This window comes from Phoenix dactylifera, chromosome 12 (genome assembly GCF_051530095.1).
Source record: "Phoenix dactylifera cultivar Ajwa chromosome 12, Ajwa_hap1_PhDact_Kaust_v1.1, whole genome shotgun sequence".
Classification (NCBI taxonomy): Eukaryota; Viridiplantae; Streptophyta; class Magnoliopsida; order Arecales; family Arecaceae; genus Phoenix; species Phoenix dactylifera.
In genome coordinates, this window is record NC_143201.1 from 2,953,249 (window position 1) to 2,976,551 (window position 23,303).

Consider the following 23,303-nt stretch of genomic DNA (forward strand, 5'->3'; position numbering starts at 1 on the left):
CCGAAGGTTCGGCGGGGTCTTGTTCGTATATCCCCGCCTCGGATGTCAAAATGGCGGGGAGGGCTTCCACGTCGGACCCCCAGCCAGGTCCTCCCTTGGACGAACCGTCGAGAGGTCATACTGAGGGCAATACCGGAGCATCTGCACCCGGAAGTTCTCGAAGCCTCGGAGGAAACCGTCCACCGTCTCCTCCTCCAACATGTCGCGGAACTCTTGCGACTCTTTGAAGAGCTCCACAGCATGATCGGCTCGGTCGAGTGCCCTCCTCTCCCAGGCCTCAAGTTGCTCGATTCGGAGGCGGGAGACCCTGTCCTCATGCCTGAGGGCCGCGACCTCGGCCTGGACCTCCCCTAAGCGCGCCTCCGTGCCGCGCAAGGCCGACCTGGTTAGGGCATGGGCGGCCTTCTCCTCCCCGAGCCCCTCCGCCATAGCGAGGCGCTCAGCCTCGGTGGCCGCCCACCGAGCCTCGGCCGCCGCCCACCGAGCCTCGGCCGCGGCCAACGCCGCCTCCAACTCGGCGACTCTTTTCTTGGCCGGCTCCAGCTGTTCGCCGAGCTGTCGGACTTCTTTCCGACACCCGTGGGCGATGAACGCCAAGGTGTCGAGCTCGAGAATATGCTGAGAAGAAAGAAACGAGGGTATTGTGAGTTGAGAAGCACACGAGTACGCTAGTAACACAAGGAAATTAAGAAGGAAGCTTACCCGGGCGGTGTTGCAGTAAGCGCTGCCAACGACCTCCTCCAGCGAAACATTTCGGAACACGGCCCGGTCCGCTGGAAGTACCGCACGCCGCAACATGGAGCGCGCGACCTCGGCATCCTGAAAGGCCGAACTCCCCTCGGGAATAGGGGAGTCCGGCTCGACCGACTCTTCTCGGAAAGCCCGGGAAGAACTCGGCACGACCGGGCCCGAGATCCCAGAGCCGCTCGCTTCGGGGCCTCGAGCAAGCCCGGGTTCTGGCTGCTGCGGGGCCATGGACGACTCCCCCCGCTGGGCAAGGGGGGCAGGGCAAGGAGGGGCCGACGGGCCCACATCACTAACGACCCACTCCCGCCTCGGGTCGGCTGCAGGGGCCTCCACCTCGGGGCCACTCCTCCCGGCCGACGTAGAAGCGCCGTCTGTCCTCGCCCTCTTCCGAGGCTGGGGCGCAGCACCCCCGACCTCGGCCTCTCGCCTCCTTAGGCGAGAGAAAAGTGATGTGTTGCTGGTCGGCATGCGGGGAATATCTGAAATCAAGAATTTTGTTAAGAGTCAGACCAGTGACAGTAAAGACAGAGAACAAAAAATAAATAAATAGAATAATGCGACCGCCCTTACCCTCGGGGCGCGCCGAGCTCAGACCCACGCTTGCTAGGGCGTCCTCCCGCAGGAGCTCGGTCAGGTCATTGCCCCTCCCGAGGGCTTGCACTGAGTCCAGAGTCCTCAGCTCCCTCCTTGAGGGTTCGGAGAGCTTATTGAGGGCCTTCAACCGAGGGTACCCCCATATCGGGTCAAACCCCCAAGGCGCCTCGGACGCCAGAAAGAAAAACTTCCCCTTCCACTCGTGAATCGAGGAAGGGGCACCCTGAAAGAGTGACATACCGCCCCGAAAGGCAAAGTATAGCCACCCTGCGTCCGCCGGGTTTTTCTTTAACAGAAAACACCGGCGGAAAAGGCCTACCGAAATCGGGATCCCGTGCCCGAGGCACAGGGATAAAAACTCGATTATGGTCCTCCATGAGTTCGGAGCCAACTGCGCCGGGACGAGCTGGTACTCGGCCAGCAAGTTGCTCACGAACTCATGGGCGGAAAAACGCAGGCCCGCCCAAAGTGTCTCGCGGTAAACCGCGATCCGACTTGGGGGCGGCTGCGTCACCCTATCCTCCGGCCCTGCAGTTTCAAGGCGAAACCCGGGCTGGAAGAAGAAACGGGAGCGGATCAACTCCAGCTCCTCCTCCGACAGACTCGACCCAACTTCTTCGGGACCCAAACCCATTCTCACAAAAGAGTGGAGTAAAAGTTAAAAGCAGAAAATGGAAGTTGACGAGGAGAAGAAAAGAGGAAACCCTAGTGAAAACAGAAAGAAAACCTACTGGACATTGCCGGAAATCACTCCGGGCACCACCGGCAAGATTCGGTTGAGGAAGAAAGCAAGGGGAAAAGACGACGAAAATAAGAGGCAGCCAAACAAGACCTTTAGGGCAGACTCGTGGGGTTTATATAGACCCCCCTGACGGCCCAGATCGACGGGGTCGGTCCCCATCCCCCCGATCGGGTTGCGCCACGTGTCGACCTCGGAAGCCGAAGCACTGTATTCACTCCGGTTTAATAAATCGGATACGAAATCGAAGCGTTGTCCCATCGGATCTCGGGGCCTCATCATGGGTCCGCAAAATCAAATCGTCTTGAGGAACAAGCGGGCGCCGCCCCCGCTCCCCTCATTTAATAAGACCTGGGACACGTGGAGCCTCGATGCGGCCTCCACCTCTCCAGAATTATGATCCAGTAACACGAAATCGGAAGCGTCCGACCTTGGGTCACGCCGCGTGTCCGTTTTAAACCCCGTAACGGCACGATCATTGATGAGCGAGAGGTCTCGATTACAGGATCGAGGCACCGCCTCGACGAGCTCGAGGACCCGCATTATTAATCCGCCGTAAAGCTATCCTGACGACTCAAAAGACGCCACCACCGCTTCAAGAAGCGTAGTGATACGAGCTCACTGAATAAAGCAGCCTCGAGACGCCAAAGGGCGCAGGTCTCACCATGAAAGCTCCGACAAGCGCAAGGGGGCGGACGAGACTCGCCCCCCAACCTTAGTGACAGACTTTACTTCCCACGTCCGAGCCCACAAGTCGCTCGAACTCGGAAGTCGGGGGTAGTGTTGGGGGGAATAAGATTTTTCCCCCAAATGACATAAATGCCCCTAAGAAGATGTACAACCTCCGACCCCGGACGACCGAAGTCGGCGTCCGACCTCGGAACGTCCGACCTCGGAACGCCCGACCTCACGACGACCAACCTCGAGACCTCCGACCTAAGAAAAACCTTGATGTTCGAGGTCTACTCTTGTCAACCACCTGCTACGGCCGTGCACCTCTGAGGTCCGGCCAAGGACCATACCCTGACGCCCCTCTGGCATTTATTGCGCATGGCCACTGTAACCCTCCGGCTTACTCCACAATAAATGCGGATCTCCGGCTTACTCCACAATAAATGCGGATCTCCGGCTTACTCCACAATAAATGCGGATCTCCGGCTTACTCCATAATTAATACGCATGGCTCCTGCCATCTACGGACTCTCAGCTCTCCACGGCAGATCAACCCAGCAGGGTCTAATCGACTATGATAAGTCTCTGATCTCGGCCATACCTCCGACACCAATGCAATAATTCGCCTGATAGCGTGCTAGTTCGGGCTGTACGACGCCCTCACCGCCGACATCTGTGCAATAATTCGCCTGACCGTGCGCCGACCTGAACAAACACGCCGAGCCGTACTACGGCCTCGCCCTGTTACATCGCAGGTAAACCGACCCCCGCCTATAAAAGGGAGCCTTGGCCTCTCAGGAGGGGGTGGGAACATTCATACACTCTAAAAACACTGTTTATCTCCCTTCTCTACACTATTTGCCCCCTTCCTGACTTGAGCGTCGGAGGGCCGGCGCCGGAAAACCCGGCCACCGGTTCGTGTGCAGGCACCCAGACGGAGGACGCCGCCAGCCGACGGATCGCCGCCCCGCTGCGAGGACCTGCTGCTCCTTCTCTCCGACCGCCCCAGGCGGAGGACGCCGCCTGCTGACGGATCTTCGCCCCGCTGTGAGAAACCGCCGCTCCCTCTCCTCGACCGAAGATTGCCCCCGGGTCCAATTTCCAGCAACAGATATTTATTTGATTACACATTGTAATATGCATAGGAGACAATGAACTCTAGCATAAATTTTTTATTCCATACATCAATACAAGGTAATGTAACATGGTACACCATATGTTCTTAATATACACAGGGCCGGCCCGAGCCTTAGGCGACCGAGGCGGTCGCCTAAGGCCCCGGGCCAATGGAAGGCCCCCGGGAGGTGGAGAGAGAGAGAGAGAGAGAGAGAGAGAGGGTCTGACCGTGACCAAAAGGAAGCAAAGGCCCCATATCGAGTCTTCCCCCTTGATGGAAGGGAGGTGGAGAGTTTCTTGGCCTGCAGAGGGGAAATTTAGGAAGTTGGGGATGGTAGTTTTGTTTTGGATGGAGAGAGAGAGAGAGAGAGGAGGGATTTGGTTGGCTTGATACACGCCTGAAGCCACTCTTATCTTTCATCCCTTCTCTTGTTTGGTTTTGGTCTTGGTTTTCCTTCCCTCACATTACTCCTGATCCAGCTGGGCCATCAGGAAGAAAGGGGGATTGGAAATGGACTTCTTGGAGGGTGGAGATTCTTTTAATTTTCTCCTCTCGGTTTCTTCTCTCCCCTTGGGTGGTAGAGAGAGGAGGGAGGGGATTGAATGGCTGCTGTGCTGTGATGTTGCGGTTGCTGCTTGGGTACTCACTTGAAGGGGAGATGGAGGGATGGGACTTTTATTAATTAGATGGAGTCAATTTTCCATAGTGCCCCTACTTTCTTTTATAGAGAAGCTTCTTTCTAGACAAATTCTTTTCTTTACCTTGACCATGAAGTGCCATGGAATGACCTTTTCCTATTCCGCTCGACATGATAAACAATATTGCCAAGCATTATCTCAGTTATTTAATCAGTTTTATGGTCTTTTTTTAGGATAATTACTTTTCTGCACTTCCATTCAAAAATAATATTAAATTAAAAAGATTTCTTGCCTATCTTTATTAGATTCATGTATCTTTGTTGAAATAGTGTACTTGATAGCTATCCATTTTCATATCATTTTTTTAAATATTTTACATTTGTTAAAAAAATTTATTATTAAAAAAAAGGCCTTACTCATTGGATTCGCCTTAGGCCCCCAAGTGTATTGGGCCGCCCCTGAGTATACAATATTGGTTTACAGAGAAAGAAGGGGTGGGATGCTCTGTTCATTTCTGAAGAAGTTGTCTGGATCAACCTTAGCCTTCACAAATGCCAGTCGTTTGAAGTTATCCTTGAAATACTTGATACCCCAAACCCTTGCATCTTCGTAAGTTGTATGTTTGTCAGTTCTACCCAAGTCAATATCCTTATAGTTTAGATAAGCAGCCCTTGGATGGCTAGAGACGTATGGAGTCATGAAGCCATACAACTTCCTCATCCAATCTAGATGCCTCTTTGTCACTGCAGGATCCATCTGAAACCACCTCATGAAGTACTGAATCATATATAGATTCCCCTTCCTGTGAGGGAAGGGAATTGCTGATTCTGAAATCTCACTCAGCCTTCCACCAAAGGAATCCATTATCATCACCAAAGGCTCATCTTCCGCTTCCAGAAGAAATTTCCATATCTTTTCCCACTCGGTCTCAGGAATTGGCTCTCTAACAAAGTCCGACTTGGCTTTAAAAGAGCTATTGTATTCAGGTCTCCTGTCCAATAAGATGTTTGCACTTTCATTGCTGTAGCCTGCAAAGAATAGAACGGACTCCAACCAACTCATCTCCGAACCTGAGCAGTCCTTGGCCTCAAAACCCAGTTCAGGAAAGCTCGTCTCCATCAAGGTGACGAGTTCTTTGCATGTTCCGAGGAAAAGGGAGTTGAACACAGCTTGAATGGTTCTATTTCCTGTTGTTGAGTCATCCACAGCTAGTGCTATAACTCTCATGTAAAGATTCTCATCGAACTTTGCCGCAATTTGCTGCCACCTGCTTACAAGGTACGTAGCATTTTGCCCCAGATTTCTGTTTATATTAAACGCAGTGACTGTAGGTGGAACATACGCCAACTTGAGTTTATAGGAGAGGACAATGCCAAAGCTTGCTGCACCACCTCCTTTTATGGCCCAAAACAGGTCCTCACCCATGGATTCTCGATTCAGGAGGTTGCCATCGGCATCCACCAACTGCGCATCGATGACATTATCCGCAGCCGTGCCATACTTGCTTGATATCATCCCGATCCCGCCGCCACTGATGTGGCCGCCAACTCCGATGGTAGGGCATACCCCTGCAGAGAAAGCAGCGGTCTTGTTCTTCACTCCGATCGTGTAATAAAGTTCTCCGAGTGTTGCACCAGCCTGAACCCAAGCGTTGCTATGCTCCGCATCGACTGTGATCGATCGGAGGTTAGCAAGGTCGACGATGATGAAGACCTCGTGGTCTGAAACATAAGACATGCCCTCATAATCGTGGCCACCGCTCCGGACCCGGATATTAAGACCATACTTCCTGCTGCAGATGACGGAGGCTTGAACGTGGGATTCATTTGTTGGCGTGACAATGAGGACAGGCTTCTTTGTAGCGGAGGAGTAGAGGAAGCGGATGTTTTGGATGGATGATCGAAGGACAGTGTTGTAGGCAGTGGTATCTGGGGCATACACTAGATGGGAGGAGGCATTGGTGGATTGGGTGTGGCTGAGGAAGCATTGGAGGAAGTCTTCGTGGGCTGTATTAGAAGCTGTGATGGCAGATGTAGCTGTTAGAAGCAAGAGAGCAATAATTGCAAGATTTCCAAAGGCTGATATTGCCATTGTTATATGATGGTTCTTGTTCTGGGATGTGGCTAGGTATATATAGAGAAAATCCATGGAGTTCTGAACGTGTGGGAAGAGGTGAGAAGGATGAATTAAAATTCAGCCAAGACCATCCGCCACGATTGAACGTAGACTTTTGGGAAGCAATTGGTACAAGTTTTTGCAGTAAGAAATGAATGCAGTTATAAATTATTACGTGATTTACGCACAAGCTAACGCACCTCCGGCTGTTTGTTTTTTTTTTTTTTTTTTAAGGGAAACTAATGGCAGGTCCATTTATTGACGGCTCTTTAACGTTTAGCCGGTCTTTAACATTTAACCCTTGTTGATCGATTGTTTAACAACCGGTCTAGATGTATTTCAATATTGCAATATAGGACGAAAATGCCCCCGCTTCTCTCATTCCCACCAAAGAAGGGGAAGAAAGAAGCCGCCGCCGGCCACGGCCAGCCCCCTTCCGCGCCTGCCATCGGCCACATTCCGCCCCCTCCTGTGCCCGCCGCCGGCCCCGCCTCCTTGTGCGCCGCCGGGAATGCCCTCGCCCCCACGGTGGGAAGGTGCCGAAGAAGAGGAACCGCTGGCCCACCGTGGCCCACCCCCTCCCGAACCCCCTTCCGCGCCGCCGGAAACGCTCCACGGTGGGGAGGTGCCGAAGAAGAGGAACCGATGGGCAGCCGCGGCTGCCGCAGGAGCCGCCGGCTGTAACTTGGCCCCCTCCTGCGGCCGCCACCGTCCGGCCCCCTTCCAGCGTCGCGGGCCCCGCGGGAGGAGAAGAAAGAAGAAAAAAGAAGAATGGAAGAAGAGAAGAAAAAAGAAAAGAAAAAGAAAAGAAAAAAAAAGAAGAAAAGGAAAGAAAAAGAAGAAAAGAAAAATAAAGTTAAATCATCTTGGAACACAGTTAAATAAGTTTGGAACACAGTTAAATAAGTTTGGAACACACTTAATCTACCCTGACATACAGTTAAATCATCCCGGCATACAGTTAAATAAGCTTAGAATACACTTAATCTATCCTGACACACAGTTAAATCATCTCGGCATAGTTAAATAATCTTAGGATATACTTAATCTATCATGGCACACAGTTAAATCATCCTGGCACACAGTTAAATAAGCTTGGAGCACACTTAATCTAGCCTGGTATACAGTTAAATCATCTCGGCACGCCATTAAATAAGCTTGGAACACACTTAATCTAGCCTAGCATAGAGTTAAATTATCTCGGAACACAGTTAAATCATCCCGGCACACTGTTAAATAAGCTTGGAACATACTAAATCTAGCCTGGCATAGAGTTAAATTATCTCGGAACACAGTTAAATCATCCCGGTACACAGTTAAATAAGCTTGGAATACACTTAATCTAGCTTGGTACATAGTTAAATTATTCAGGCACATAGTTAAATAAGCTTGGAACACACTTAATTTACCCTGGCACACAGTTAAATCGTCCCAGCACACAGTTAAATAAGCTTGGAACACACTTAATCTACCCTGGCACACAGTTAAATCATCCTGAGACATAACTAAATAAGCTTTGAACACACTTAATCTACCCTGGCACACAATTAAATCATCTCGGCACACAGTTAAATAAGCTTGGAGCACACTTAATCTAGCTTGACATACGGTTAAATCATCTCGAAACATAGTTAAATTTTTTTCGCACACAATTAAATCTTCTCTGTATACAATTTAACTGTGTGCCAAGCCAGATTAATTGTGTTCCAAACTTATTTAACTATGCCGAGAAGACTTAATTATGTACAGAGAAGACTTAACTGTGTGCAGAAAAAATTTAACTGTGTTTCAAGACGATTTAACTATATGCCGGGCTAGATTAAGTGTGTTCCAAGATTATTTAACTGTGTGCCAAGTTAGATTAAGTATGTTCCAAGCTTATTTAACTGTATGCCGAAATGATTTAACTATGTGCCATAATAGATTAAGTGTGTTCCAAGCTTATTTAACTGTATGCCGAGATGATTTAATTGTGTGCCGGGGTAGATAAAGTGTGTTCCAAGCTTATTTAACTGTGTGCCGAGATGATTTAACTGTATGCCAGGATAGATTAAGTGTGTTCCAAGCTTATTTAACTATGCGCCAGAGTTGATTAAGTGTGTTCCAAGCTTATTTAACTGTGTGCTAGGGTTGATTAGATGTGTTCCAAGCTTATTTAACTGTGTGCTACAGTAGATTAAGTATGTTCCAAGCTTATTTAACTGAGTGCCGAGATAATTTAACTGTATGCCAGGGTAGATTAAGTGTGTTCCAAACTTATTTAACTATGTTCCAAGATAATTTAACTTTATTTTTCTTTTCTTTTTTTCTTTCTTTTTCCTTTCTTTCTTTTTTCTTTTTTCTTTTCTTCTTTCTTTTCTTCTTTTCTTTTCTATTTTCTTTTCTTTTCTTCTTTTTTTTCCTTTTCTTTGCTTTTTTTTTCTTTTCTTCTATTTTCTCCTCCTATGAAGCCGGTGGCGCCAGAAGGGGCCGGGCCGTGGTAGCCGCGGCAGCTTTATTTATTTATTTATTTATAATTATTTTATTTTTAATTATAATATATTATTTATTTATTTATTTATTAGTTCATTCATATAAATATAAATATTTATTTATGCATTTATTTATTTATTTTTCTTTTTTTTCTTTTTTTCTTTTTTTTCTTCTTTTTCTTTTCTTTTCTTCTTTTTTTTCTTTTCTTTTTCTTTTTTTTTTTGCTTCTCTTCTTCCCTTCTTCTTCTTTCTTCTCCTTCCGCGAGTCGGCGGCGCTGGAAGAGGGCCAGGCTGTGGCGGTTGCAGGAGGGGGCCGGGCAGCTGGCCAGCGTCAGCCGTGGCTAGCCAGCGGAGAACTCCTCTCCTCCCGCGAGGCCAGCGGCGCCGAAAAGGGGTCGGGCAGTAGCGGATGTGGGAGGAGGGCGGGTCGTGGCCGGCGACAGCCGCAGGACGCGGGAGGGCACCCTTCTTCCTCTTCTTCGGCACCTCCCCACCGTGGGGGCGGAGGCGGAGGCATTCCCAGTGGCACGACCATGGGAGGGGGCGGGCCGAGGCTGGTGGCGGCCGCGGGAGGGGGCTCGAGGGGGCGGGCCGCGGTCGGCGGCGGCCGTGGCTGGCCGTTTTCTTCTTCTTCTTCTTCTTGGGGGGGATGGGAGATCAGGAGGGGCGTGGTATTTTCATTATCTTCTTTTAAAATAAAAGGGGCTTAGGGACCGAAAATTACAGTTTGGAAAGTTTTTGAACCGGTTGTTTTAGATTCAGTCAACAAAAACTTTTTGTTACTGAGGAGTCTCCGGAAGGGTGAGAAATTAATTTTTCATTTTTTTTATCTGTACAGCTTACATTTCTTGTATAGCGCATAATTTTATATTGCTTGTACAGCTTTTTTCTATTTAATATGAGAAAGTATCCTTCTCTACTCAACGTGTGATATTCCCTTTTCTATCATAAATGCTTCGAGGCGTGCATTTATGTTAATCCATTTTTAAGCTAGTTTTGACCAACTTAACATGCACAAACTTTGTAGCTGTTGCTGGAAATTGGACCCGGGGGCCGCCGCGAAGCCGGGGAAGGAGGAGCTCCGCTGCTACAGGGGGCGGACGGCGGTGCACCGGCCGGCTGCGTCCTCCACCGTGGGGCGTGGGAGCGTCCGAAGAGGGGTGGCCGGGCTCCGCGGCGCCGGCCCTCCGATGCCTAAGTCAGAGGGGGCCAGTATGTGGAGAGAGCAGGGAAGAGAGTATGTGGAGAAGACAGAGAATATTGTGTTCAATTGTGTCTGTGCTGTTTTCTTCCTTTTTTCCCCGGTCTAGGAGGGTTCTCTCCAGCTCCGGGTTTTTCCTCTTGTTTTTGGTCCTCTCTCCCTTTTCCCCCCAGGTTTTCTTTTATAGGAGGATTTTTGTTACCTGGGAGGTGACAGGAGGTTTGTCCTGTTTTGTAATAATTGGGCACGATTTGGCCCATTAATGGCGTAATGGAGAACGGGACCGGATCAGACCGGAATTAGGGAGTTGTCACGGTCGATCGGACCTGTTGGAGTGGTTGAACCGCCGGCTGTGGTGGGCCTGGGGTCCGTGGATGGTAAGTGCATTTATTACCGAATGAACCGGCGGTCAGGGAGAGCCATACGTTCTGATGGTTCAGTGATCCGGAGATCGTCTTGGGCCGTGTTCATTAAATGACTGAGTGCATCGGAGACTTGAGAGAGTCTCGTGCATTAATGGCAGGTCGTGCCGAATACCTGCGAAGATCTTATGTCTTGATGGCTTGGAGATAGTGGCAGGTTATAGTGGAGTTGTCAGGTCCCTTAGAGGGTTAGGTGGAAATGGGATATTTGGCTAAGGCATGGGCTCGGCCTGCTGTGCTCGGCCTTCTGGTCTCGGCCTTCTGGTCTCGGCTCTCTGGTCTCGGCCTTCTGGTCTCGGCCTTCTGGTCTCGGCCCTCTGGTCTCGGCTCTCTGGTCTCGGCCTTCTGGTCTCGGCTCTCTGGTCTCGGCTCTCTGGTCTATGAGCTCGAGAGCGGAAGAGCCCGATCACTTAGGATGAGCTTGAGAGCGGAAGAGCCCGATCACTTAGGATGAGCTCGAGAGCGGAAGAGCCCGATCACTTAGGATGAGCTCGAGAGAGGAAGAGCCCGATCACTTAGGATGAGCTCGAGAGCGGAAGAGCTCGATCACTTAGGATGAGCTCGAGCTTGCTGATGGATTTAGGTGCTATAATTACATTTGTGGGGTGGTCCATTTTTCCACCAACACTACCCCCCGACTTCCGAGTCCGAGCTGCTTTTTGGCTCGGGCGAAGGAAGTAGTTCAGTCATCGATCGTCCTGGTGCTGTGAGCGTTCTTACACCAAGGCGACTGAAGACGCTTTTTCTGCTCGGAGTCCGTTCTTTGGGAACGTCGGCAGAGAAGAATCCAAGTAAAGATAAATGAGAATGTAAAGACATTAAATAAATGGGTACCTTGTACCGTGTGCGTCCTTGCGCCGAGGCGACCGAAGACGCTTCTCTGCTCGGACTCCGTTCTTTGGGGACGTCGGCAGAGAAAAGTCCAAGAATAAAATAATGTAAAGACATTAAATGAATGGGTACCTTGTACCGTGTGCGTCCTTGCGCCGAGGCGACTGAAGACGCTTCTCTGCTCGGACTCCATTCTTTGGGGACGTCGGCAGAGAAAAGTCCAAGTAAAGATAAATGAGAATGTAAAGACATTAAATGAATGGGTACCTTGTACCGTGTGCGTCCTTGCGCCGAGGCGACTGAAGACGCTTCTCTGCTCGGACTCCGTTCTTTGGGGACGTCGGCAAAGAAATCCAAAAATAGACAATATGGAGACATTAACGTAGAAACATTAAGTAAATGGGTACCTTGTACCGTGTGCGTCCTTACGCCGAGGCGACTGAAGACGCTTCTCTGCTCGGACTCCGTTCTTTGGGGACGTCGGCAGAGAAATCCAAAAATAGAAGAGCGGGCTGAGCTCGTTGGCTGAAGACGATGGAGCGCGAGCCGAGCTCGTCCGGTCAGAGAGGACCGCTAACTCATAGCCGATGGAGCACGAGCCGAGCTCGTCCGGTCAGAGAGGACCGCTAACTCATATTCGGGGAGCACGAGCCGAGCTCGACGGTGGAAGCCGATGGAGCACGAGCCGAGCTCGTCCGGTCAGAGAGGACCGCTAACTCATATTCGGGGAGCACGAGCCGAGCTCGACGGTGGAAGCCGATGGAGCACGAGCCGAGCTCGTCCGGTCAGAGAGGACCGCTAACTCATAGCCGATGGAGCACGAGCCGAGCTCGTCCGGTCAGAGAGGACCGCTAACTCATAGCCGATGGAGCACGAGCCGAGCTCGACGGTGGAAGCCGATGGAGCACGAGCCGAGCTCGTCCGGTCAGAGAGGACCGCTAACTCATATTCGGGGAGCACGAGCCGAGCTCGACGGTGGAAGCCGATGGAGCACGAGCCGAGCTCGTCCGGTCAGAGAGGACCGCTAACTCATAGCCGATGGAGCACGAACCGAGCTCGTCCGGTCAGAGAGGACCGCTAACTCATATCCCGACGTCTCGGGCGTCCCTATAGCCGGGGCATCCCGACGTCTCGGGCCATCCCGACGAATCGGGGCATCCCGTTGTGGCAGGGCATCCCAATATATTGGGGCATCCTGACGTCTCAGGGCATCCTGACCGTGGTCAGGGTAGGAGAACGAGCCGAGCTCGTTGGCTAACCTGAAAATAGATAAAATATTGAATTTATTTGAAGCCAAAGTGGCGTCCTGTACCTTTTGGAGATATTTTGATAGCTCTCGAGCTTCGAAGTCCTTCAGGACTTGGTTCGGCACCGGCCTTCTTTGGCTTGATTTTTTAAGTGTTTTGCGCTCGGGTTTCTGAGCTCGGTCTGCATGAGCTCGACGGGGGCTTCAATGATGGCGACGCTCTGAAAGGGGAGCAATGTCGCGGGCGCCGTCCCAAGGACTTACGCCCGTAAGGAGGGAGTACATGCTGGTTTCTTGCTTGCTGCCGGAAGACAGAAGACTTGGAAGGATAATGGGATTTAATGGGGCTGTACCCTTTGTCACAGAGGCTTACAATCCCATTTTAAAGCTCCATAACTTTCCTTCTCCAGACCTCAGCTTTTATTTCTCTTTCCCCCCAACTCGTTGACGTGAGACTTGGACTACTACTTCTCATTGGTTGCCCCCACATACGTCGTTGCAGCGGGAGCCATGCCTGATTCGAGATGGCTCGGGAGTCAGGAGAAAGTTTCTTCCTCTGCTTCACATGATTCCGTGGAGGCGGCACAGGAGGGGCCTCCACTTGTTGCAGGCTTTGGGCTGCAAATAGCTACGCTTGGACTTGCTGCACAAGCGCATCGAAGTGCTCGAGTTGGACCTGTGGAACTTGATCTACCGGAGATCTTAATGGTGAATTTTGGACTGAGCGTTTGGGACTTGGAGCATGATACTCGAAGGAGAAACCCGCTTGTAGGGGGCTCCGGTTGAACTGGAGCCGGAGGAGGCGGTGCGGTTGGGATGCCCCTGGGTTGCAAGCTTTGGACAGCGGTAGCCAAGGCTTGCACTTGTTGTACCAGGGCATCGAACTGCTCCGGCCGAACTTGATGAACTGACTCGGTCGGAGGTGATGAGTTCCGGACGGAACGCTCCGGACTAGGTGGAGGTCGTTGAGAGGCATTGGAAGCCCCTTTGCTCCTTAGCTTCATGGCAACGAACTCGGGCCCTTCCTCTAGCGCCAACTGTTGCTGGAAATTGGACCCGGGGGCCGCCGCGAAGCCGGGGAAGGAGGAGCTCCGCTGCTACAGGGGGCGGACGGCGGTGCGCCGGCCGGCTGCGTCCTCCACCGTGGGGCGTGGGAGCGTCCGAAGAGGGGTGGTGCGTCCAGTCCTGTCCTGTCCTGCAAAAAAGCCGGTGGCCGGGCTCCCCGGCGCCGGCCCTCCGATGCCTAAGTCAGAGGGGGCCAGTATGTGGAGAGAGCAGGGAAGAGAGTATGTGGAGAAGACAGAGAATATTGTGTTCAATTGTGTCTGTGCTGTTTTCTTCCTTTTTTCCCCGGTCTAGGAGGGTTCTCTCCAGCTCCGGGTTTTTCCTCTTGTTTTTGGTCCTCTCTCCCTTTTCCCCCCAGGTTTCCTTTTATAGGAGGATTTTTTGTTACCTGGGAGGTGACAGGAGGTTTGTCCTGTTTTGTAATAATTGGGCACGATTTGGCCCATTAATGACGTAATGGAGAACGGGACCGGATCAGACCGGTATCAGGGAGTTGTCACGGTCGATCGGACCTGTTGGAGTGGTTGAACTGCCGGCTGTGGTGGGCCTGGGGTCCGTGGATGGTAAGTGCATTTATTACCGAATGAACCGGCGGTCAGGGAGAGCCATACGTTCTGATGGTTCAGTGATCCGGAGATCGTCTTGGGCCGTGTTCATTAAATGACTGAGTGCATCGGAGACTTGAGAGAGTCTCGTGCATTAATGGCAGGTCGTGCCGAATACCTGCGAAGATCTTATGCCTTGATGGCTTGGAGATAGTGGCAGGTTATAGTGGAGTTGTCAGGTCCCTTAGAGGGTTAGGTGGAAATTGGATATTTGGCTAAGGCATGGGCTCGGCCTGCTGTGCTCGGCCTTCTGGTCTCGGCCTTCTGGTCTCGGCTCTCTGGTCTCGGCTCTCTGGTCTCGGCCTTCTGGTCTCGGCCCTCTGGTCTCGGCTCTCTGGTCTCGGCCTTCTGGTCTCGGCTCTCTGGTCTATGAGCTCGAGAGCGGAAGAGCCCGATCACTTAGGATGAGCTCGAGAGCGGAAGAGCCCGATCACTTAGGATGAGCTCGAGCTTGCTGATGGATTTAGGTGCTATAATTACATTTGTGGGGTGGTCCATTTTTCCACCAACAGTAGTCAACCCAAGAAACATGTGTATTTGAAATTACATATGATGGCGAACAATATATTTGCTATGTTTCTTTGCGTATCCAGTCGGAATTTTCCATTTTTCCTTGTAGATCCTGTCATATCTTTGACCGACTTTTCTTTGCGCCCGCGGAGGTTGCATTGCACGCTTAGCAAGTTCTGGATATAAATTAACCAACATGAAAGTATATGCTAAATATTTGTGAGAAGGAAAGAAGCTAGAGGATATCACCCTCCAGATTTTTGCTACTTCGCCCATGTGATGTGGAAGCTGATGATTGGCTAATAGGTAAGCAAGGGTCGGTATACTGCCCCAATCTCCGACTACCACATCAGCCGAGTAATTATGCGGTGATTTAGCGGGTGATCAGGAGCAGTACTCTTGTCAGAATTCCATTACTATTTTTTGGTTAACAGTCTACTAATATTTTAGGTCAATGAGACTTTGGGTCGAAAACAATGAACGTCATGTACAAGCCTTATCCTAGTTTCGGTCATATATACAACTGGCATATAATTTTATTTTTTTTTGGGCGAACTTGATTGAATTCCTGTTTAAGTCAATAATCAATTGTAATGGATTTCTTGACGCATTTAAACCTATTATTGCGTGTATCTGCTGTGTTTTCCGGCATGCTTGTTGCTTGACGAGCTATATATTAAAACTCTGAAATTTTACTTAGCATTGAGGTCATGGAGGGTGGGAATGGGTCCCACCTAAGAATGCGTACGTGTTCGACATGGATTCGTTGGAAATGCTGAAATTAAGCTGTATGCCTCCAATAGTGAATCACCAGGGTTGACTTAACACCATTTTCAGGTTCACGTTCGCCGCAAGTTTCTGAACTCACGACAGATCAGCTTTGATAGGTCTTTTGAACGATTCAATTTTGTTGGATGTGATTTTGGTTAGAGATTGTAGCTGTCGAGGTTAATGAGGACAGTGTTTTATGGATAAATAAAAGTATACGACATATCCATTCATCTCTAACTATTGAGAATTCTTGCCACCTCAAGGCCCCTTGTTACACCACGTAAGATATTGTTTCCATGCAGCCAGCGTTGCGGAACGGTAAGGACGTGAGAATTGCAGTGAAAGACTACAGTTCATTGCATGCAGGATGTTCTTCACGGAACCACTTTCCAAAGTTCAGACGTAAACTAGTTCTTCATTTTTGCTTTGTAGCTGACGTGGAAACTAAGGGAATTGGCTGTCCAATTCTTGACTCAGGAGAAGGAAGAGTCGTTGGATCTTTAGAGATAATAATAATATCATTTTTAGCTTCAGTACCTATTCCCCTTCAAAAATTTTGGTTCAAAGTTCTCTCAACCTCCTCTTCCATTTCTATTTTTTCTTAAATTTTCACTATTTTATTCTTCTTCTATTTTTTCTACACTTCAATTTTTTATTTTATATTTTGTATCTTATCATTTTTTTTTATTATTATTATATGCATTGCACGCTCCTGTTTGTCAGAAAATAAAGCATATGAAAATGTAATTTCTTTGTCTTGTAAATAATATTTCTTTCAGTGAAATAGGCCTCTAACGCCTGACTGGTTTTCGCCTTCGGGAAATTATATTGTCTTGGATTGTTCCACAATGCTAGTAAATTTCCAAACGGTGGGAAATCATTAAATGCTAGAATTGGCCAACGGGAAGCCAACTGAAACCATCCCTTTCATTCTTTTCCCCACGCAATTGGTATCGTGCCAATCCAAATCTGGCCACGTAACATGGCCACATACTCTCTAGGATAAAACACTAGAGAATATGCTAGGCTTAAAAATTTATCGCAACCTCAATATCCATAATCAAAATAATCTCAAATCATAACGAATCAACAAAATTGATCCAATTACAAAATTTAATCATCCAACCAGTATCAGTGATGCTCTATCTATTCATCTCTTATCCATATAATCCCAATTCATACCAAATATTACGCCACTTGCAACCTGCAACTTTGAAAAGAAAAAGAAAAGAAGATTGTGAGTTTTACAGCTCCGTAAAAATATCGAACCGTTGCACCATAAGTAATAAAAAAATAATTAATTAAAAATACTAGATAAAATAAATATCATATCAATACTTGGAAAGCTCAAACAAATAACAGGCACATAAGTTCTCATTATTATCTTTTTAAAGAAGCATATATATATATATATACACATATATATATCTCAAATGTAACTAATTGTTTAACAATAATTTCTTATGTCATGTCATCTATTTCTCATTAACTTGATTTGAATATTTTTATTAATTAACTTTTGGTTGTGGACTAATCAAGATCATTAGTCGATCCAAGACGAACAAAAATCCAACGCGTCAGCCCGTAGATGCTATCCCATGCATAAGCCCGTGAAGGCTATCCCTATGCATCAAGCCTATGAGTGCTATCCTACACATAAGCCTATGAAGACTATCCCCATGCGTCAAGCCCTTGGACGCTATCCCACACGTAAGCCCATAGAGGCTATCCTACGCATAAGCTCGTAGAGGCTATTCCACGCATAAGCTCATAAAGGCTATTTTACGCATAAGCTCGTGGAGGCTATCCTATGCATAAGCTTATAGAGGCTATCCATGACGAGGTTAGTCCACATCATATATATCTTGTCCGTTTGATTTATATGTTACTCTTGTCAAATCAGTTACCACTTATACGATGAATTTCTCTCAAATTCAAAGTATTTTTATTTACGTAATTATGTTTTCAATATTTAATACATATAATAACCATACGAATATATTTGTACCGAAAATTATATAAAATATGCCATCACATGCCAAACCAAATTTATCGATATAAATCTCATGATGTAAATCCAGTGGTACAAACTAATAAACATATACATATAACCGGTGACCGAGTAGAGAAATTCTTACCTCTATCGCAATCCAACGCAGCTACAATATTACCAATACGCACCTAACATGTCCAATTAACTTAATATCAATATAATAGCAACTTATCCCTTATCAATCACTCGTCATATTAATGAATCAATTATTCAGTAACTACTTAATTTTAGAGTTCTAATATTTGAATTACCCATATTCTCTATTCTTCTTTAATTAAAAATTAAATATAAAAAAAAGGTTAGGGTCTTATCTCAATTTAGAAATTAGAGTATAAGATCTTGTTAGGCTTTTTTTTGTCCGAGTAACTGTAGTCCATACAAAACTAAGACCGACTATGAAAATAGATTCGTATAGAAAGATATATGAGGCTAGCTAGATGACAACCCAATTGCTCTAATCGATCAGCACAACGTAACTTAATCCATCTGATCAAAAAATATATATCTAATCAAGAAAAACGTAATAGATCAGGGGTTATCAACTATAGGTCAAATGGTAGCTGACAACAGTCGGGTGCCAGATGGATAGAGCCAACAGGTTGTAACATCCGATAATTCAGGTCGGTTCACTCTAACCAATCTAACCAATCAACTTGTGAAACAAGAATCAAACCATAGTATATATAACACAATAAAGGCTAATGATGATAAAGTCTAGTGATGTTTGGCAATGGTCAAGCTAAGGCTAGAGTGGCGGATGGTCGTAGCGACTCTGGTCTAAGACCCTCTACTAGAGTCAACTCGAGTTCATAATGAGAATATTTGGGACCCTCCTGCTGGGTCTATAGAACCATGCAAAGAGAGAGCAACAGAGGAAAAGAATACAAGAGAGGAAAAAGAAAGAGAGCAAGGCAGACAACACTCACCTCGGTCCGATGAAGTTCCAGCAGCTCTTTCCAGTAACGAATTAAAAAGAAAACCCAGAGAAGAATCGTCGAGATTGGCGGCTATTCCTCGAGTCTTCATTGATGGAGCTAAGAGGAGGAGGAAGGAGCATTAAATAAGTGAATTCTAGATTTTTGGATAAACTCAACATGCCCTAGGATGCTCGAAGTCCGACGAGATAGGTGGAAGAAGACTCCAACTGGTGTTCTTCTTTACCCCATTGTGTGCAACAGGGCATGCTCAAGGACCAATGGGCCTGGCCTCTTCAAACCGGTTTGGGCTATTACAATTGAATTGAATCGTTTTCACATTGGCCACTTATCCAAAGAGAAAAGTCATACTATCTTGTTAAAAATTATTAAAACACATTTCCAATTTTAAGTTTTGAATGGCTCACATGTTGCCATGATCCATCTCTTTGCCACCTATTCCCTATCATGGCCACTGTCCCATTCACCTGCTCTCCATGTTGGACTTTGTCCTCTTAATTAGAAGTGATATTAACTTGAGAGTTGAGGCCGCATACCATCACAGCGACTCATGCTACAACTAAAATTGGACCTTGTACTTTTTATTGGCCTTTGAAAATAATATCTGATAGCTTCCTTCATATTTCATAACTGCATCTGATCTTCATAATTGCATCTTGTGCAACACTTCACACCAACGCCAGTTTTGGAGGATCAAAGGCAATTCCATGTTTGCATACTTTGAAGACAAAAAAAAAATATATATTAGGTAATACAACAATCCAAACACCAACTAGTTAGAGCAAGTCCAAAGGTTCAAAATCAAGGAAAAAAATTTTAGACAAAAGGCAAATAAGATCGCAGACTGGATTGCGGCTTATGTGGGCAACTATATGAAAAGCATGTCGTGGACGATTGAGAGTAAGTTGCGTAGGACATTTGAAATATTTTATTTTTTAATTTTATTAAATATATTTGTACCTGAATAATATAAACAGTCTGCTTAAAAAAAAAAAAAGATATTTTTAGAGAAGTACAGATCCCACAGATGGATGCAGCATGATTTGCCTTCTGACAGTTGTGTAATGACAACCACCTTCTTAATAGCCATGAAGGCCATGCAACAATGTTGTACAACTATGCAGATCATCCATGAGACTTGTCTCATCTGCATTCAAAAATTTCGCAGCTTTGTAGCAGTCAAATTTGATTATGCAGTTGGGTATATATCCTCAAAAGCTCTTGGCCTTTAACACATTATTTGCATGGTTGGTCATAGGAAAAAGGTCTCAATCAACATCGACGGCTATCAAATGGTAATTATTTTTTGGTAGGCCATCAAATTGTGTCAGAATGTTTTTTTTTTTTTTCAGCAGGAGTATGAAACTGTACTTTTTTCACTTTGTTCTCTGTAGGTATCAAATTTTATTATTTTTTAAAAAAATAGGCTTTTTTTTAAATAAACCGGTTACATTATATCATCCTGGTATGGATACATCCAAAAATTAGAAACAAGAAGGTAGTAAAAAGGACGTGGTGAAGACTCATAGCTATTACAAATCCATACACCAAAGTGTTGCGCAACATATAATATGACCCAATGAGCAGCCCCATTCGCCTTGCAATAGACATGGATAACCCGGGAGGCCTCCCAGTCCCTCAACAGGTTATACATATCCTGCAACAGTAGGTGCTCGCCAGCTCTAGTATGGCCCTGGATCTATCCAATCACAATCGCCGAATCTCTTTCCAGGTGAACCTGGTCCGCCCTCAGGGTAAACCGTGCGTAGGTAACCCTCCCAAGCGGCCCCGAGCTCAGCACTAGAAATAGAGATGTCATAGAGCCGACTACCTCTAATTGCAACTAATCTGGAATCAATATCTCTGATCACAAACCCAACCCCTTCTTTACTCTCATCATCAAACACAATCAAAGTTTACCTTGAGAAATCTTGGGGATGGGGCCTCCCAAGAGACGAAAATTATTTGAGATGCTCCAAGAGCTGAATGGGAAGCCCAAATATCCCTTGTAATGTTAGGTCCTCTAAAAATTTGCGCACGGGAGAACTCCTCAGCTTGGAGAAGCGCCCCATCAGTCATGCCTTACAATTTTGTCACCACCCCTCAAAGATTCTAGAGTTCCTATCCAGCCAAATATGATAAGCAATATAAGCAAAACTGACACCTCTACTATCAGTGGCGGGTCTCTTCAAGGAACCTTTCAAATAATCAAGGAAGGTTGCAACCAGGCTCAAAGACTATAGAAAGCACCAGTTGGATCCGACCAGCTATTCAGTGAATGGGAAAGAAAGGTCCATCTCATCCGATCATAAGCTCGCTCCATGTCCAGCTTAACCGCCATAAGGCTTCGATGACTTGAGGACCCCTAAAGATCATGCATGAACTTCTAATCATCCAAAATATTGTCAAAGATGCTTCGGCTTCCCATAAAGGCCTCCTGTTCAGGCCTGATGAGTCTGGGGAGAATCCCTCTAAGTCTAGCAACTAAAACTCTCGTGATGACCTTGGAGAGAGTGGAACAAAGGTTGATGGGCCTGAAATGATGCGCGACTCAGTGGCATCTTGCCACTTGAAGATCAGAGTAACGGAGGTCTAATTCTAGTTTGTCACCAAGAAGTTGGCTTATTAGGGATTTGAAGATAAATAAAATCTTGTTAGAGTTTTAAAGACAAACAAAATATAAAAAAAAAAGTTCAAATTTTTGCCAGTCCAGCATAAAGCTATTTCATAGAACTTGGAGGGGTAAACAAAAATTAGTAATTGAAAAAAAATAAAAAATGAAATACATAAGAGTGTCCATATCGATAGTGGCTAGTTGGATTTTTTTATTATTATTATTTTTTAGCTTTAGCGGGCGCCTCACGGTATTCGAGTATGGACACACTTAATAAAATTAGAAAACAAAACATCGCGGAGAGCCCTAGGCAGCTCTTCCTCCTGCATCCATAGAGGACCGCCTAAGTGACTAGCCACGTAAGAGGCCACCCATCGGCGGCTCCATTAGTCAATTAAAGTTTTGAAGATAAATAAAATCTTGTTGGAGCATTGAAAACAAAGAACCCAAAAAAAAAATTAAAAAGTTCAAGATTTTATTTCTTCAGCACTAATCTAGCTTCTTCAAACTTTGAAAAGAAGCAAAAAATAGTAAGTTTAATGACTATGGTTGAAAAATTAAAATCAAAGAGATTTTTGGTTTCTCATTGGAAGCATTTGATGACAAATAAAGCAAAAGAAAAATAAAAGAAAAAAAATCAAGTTCTTTTGATGTTGTCATTAAGTTAGTGTTGCAGAACATTGGAGAGAAATAAAAAAAATTAGTTAATAGTTGAAATCTAAAAGAATTGGCATCTCTAAGGAAGTCCATTTTATTGTATATCTCACTTGAAAGGATGTGGATGGTTGGAGACGTAAAAAGAACTTAAAAAATCAAATTCTTATCTCATCAGCATGAAGTCAGCTCCGTGGAAGTAAAAAGAAACAGCAATTATAACATAAAAGATAGCAAAATTTTGGTTCATTTCTTATTTGTCAGGAGGGAAGTAGCTTGTCGAAGATTTGGTGCTTTGAGGACAGATAAAATAATTGACAAAAAAATTATTATAACAAAAAAAATAAAGAAACAGTTTAAATCTAAAACAATTGAACTCTAGAAGTTGGTTCGCTTTTTAATCTGTCACGACAAAGGTGGCTTGTTTTGTACCAAAAAAAAAAAAGGTGGTTTGTTAAAGGTTTGGTGCTTTGAGGTCAGATAAAAAAGAAATAATTGATAAAAAAAAGGAAAAATATTAAACGATCGCGATGGGACTCGAACCCACAATCTCCCGCTCCGGAGGCGAGCGCCTTATCCATTAGGCCACGCGATCGTAGATGCCAAGGTGGCTCCTGGTATATGTATATATCATTTTACGTATTCTAGGCAAACTTCACCAATTTCAAGGTTTGAATCTGTATCCTATCCATTCATGAATTAAACTCTATCAGGTATGGCACACTATATCATACAAAATTGGATAATACGTGGAATACCATATCAGTTCAGTACTAATACATAGTACAATAGGCGTACTGAGTATTGGTGCGTCGAACCAGCTCCGTACCATACTAACATAACGATATTATGGTAGCAGTACGGAGCCGGTATCGAGATGGCATACCTTGATGTAGAATTTGGTTGGGTAAAATTTTGACTTGGGTTTAAAACAAATCAAGTATGGATGTGCTCAAGCTCAAATCAGCCAATTTTTAGTAAATCTAGACTAAGATCTAGATTTTTTTTTCGACCTTTCTTTTGTACCATGCTAAGCCATTAGTATATGTATTCAGATTGGATCCTGCTTGGGTTTGGATCATGTATAGGGCTGCTAAGTCTTGGTGATAGGCTTGGTAGGTGGTCTAAAGTTAAGAATCATCTCTATTACCAAATTATTTTGCCTAAGTGGATCCCTCTAGTCTTGGTCATTTCAAAGTAATTACTATAATGAAAGAAAAATAGAATATCAATATCCGAACATAGGATGGACACAACTTTCCCCTCACCATCAAAGTTTAAACCCGATACACCTCCAAATCA

At 46.2% G+C, this 23,303-nt stretch overlaps 1 non-coding gene and 1 pseudogene across 1 annotated transcript; both read right to left on the bottom strand.

The window, feature by feature from the left end:
- Positions 1-4,951: 4,951 nt before the first annotated feature.
- On the bottom strand, positions 4,952-6,641 carry LOC103698955 (tetrahydroberberine oxidase pseudogene; annotated as a pseudogene).
- Positions 6,642-22,523: 15,882 nt separating this feature from the next.
- Positions 22,524-22,596, bottom strand: TRNAR-CCG (transfer RNA arginine (anticodon CCG)). The gene has a single exon. It is a non-coding gene; the product is annotated as a tRNA-Arg (tRNA).
- Between the last annotated feature and the right edge of the window lie 707 nt (positions 22,597-23,303).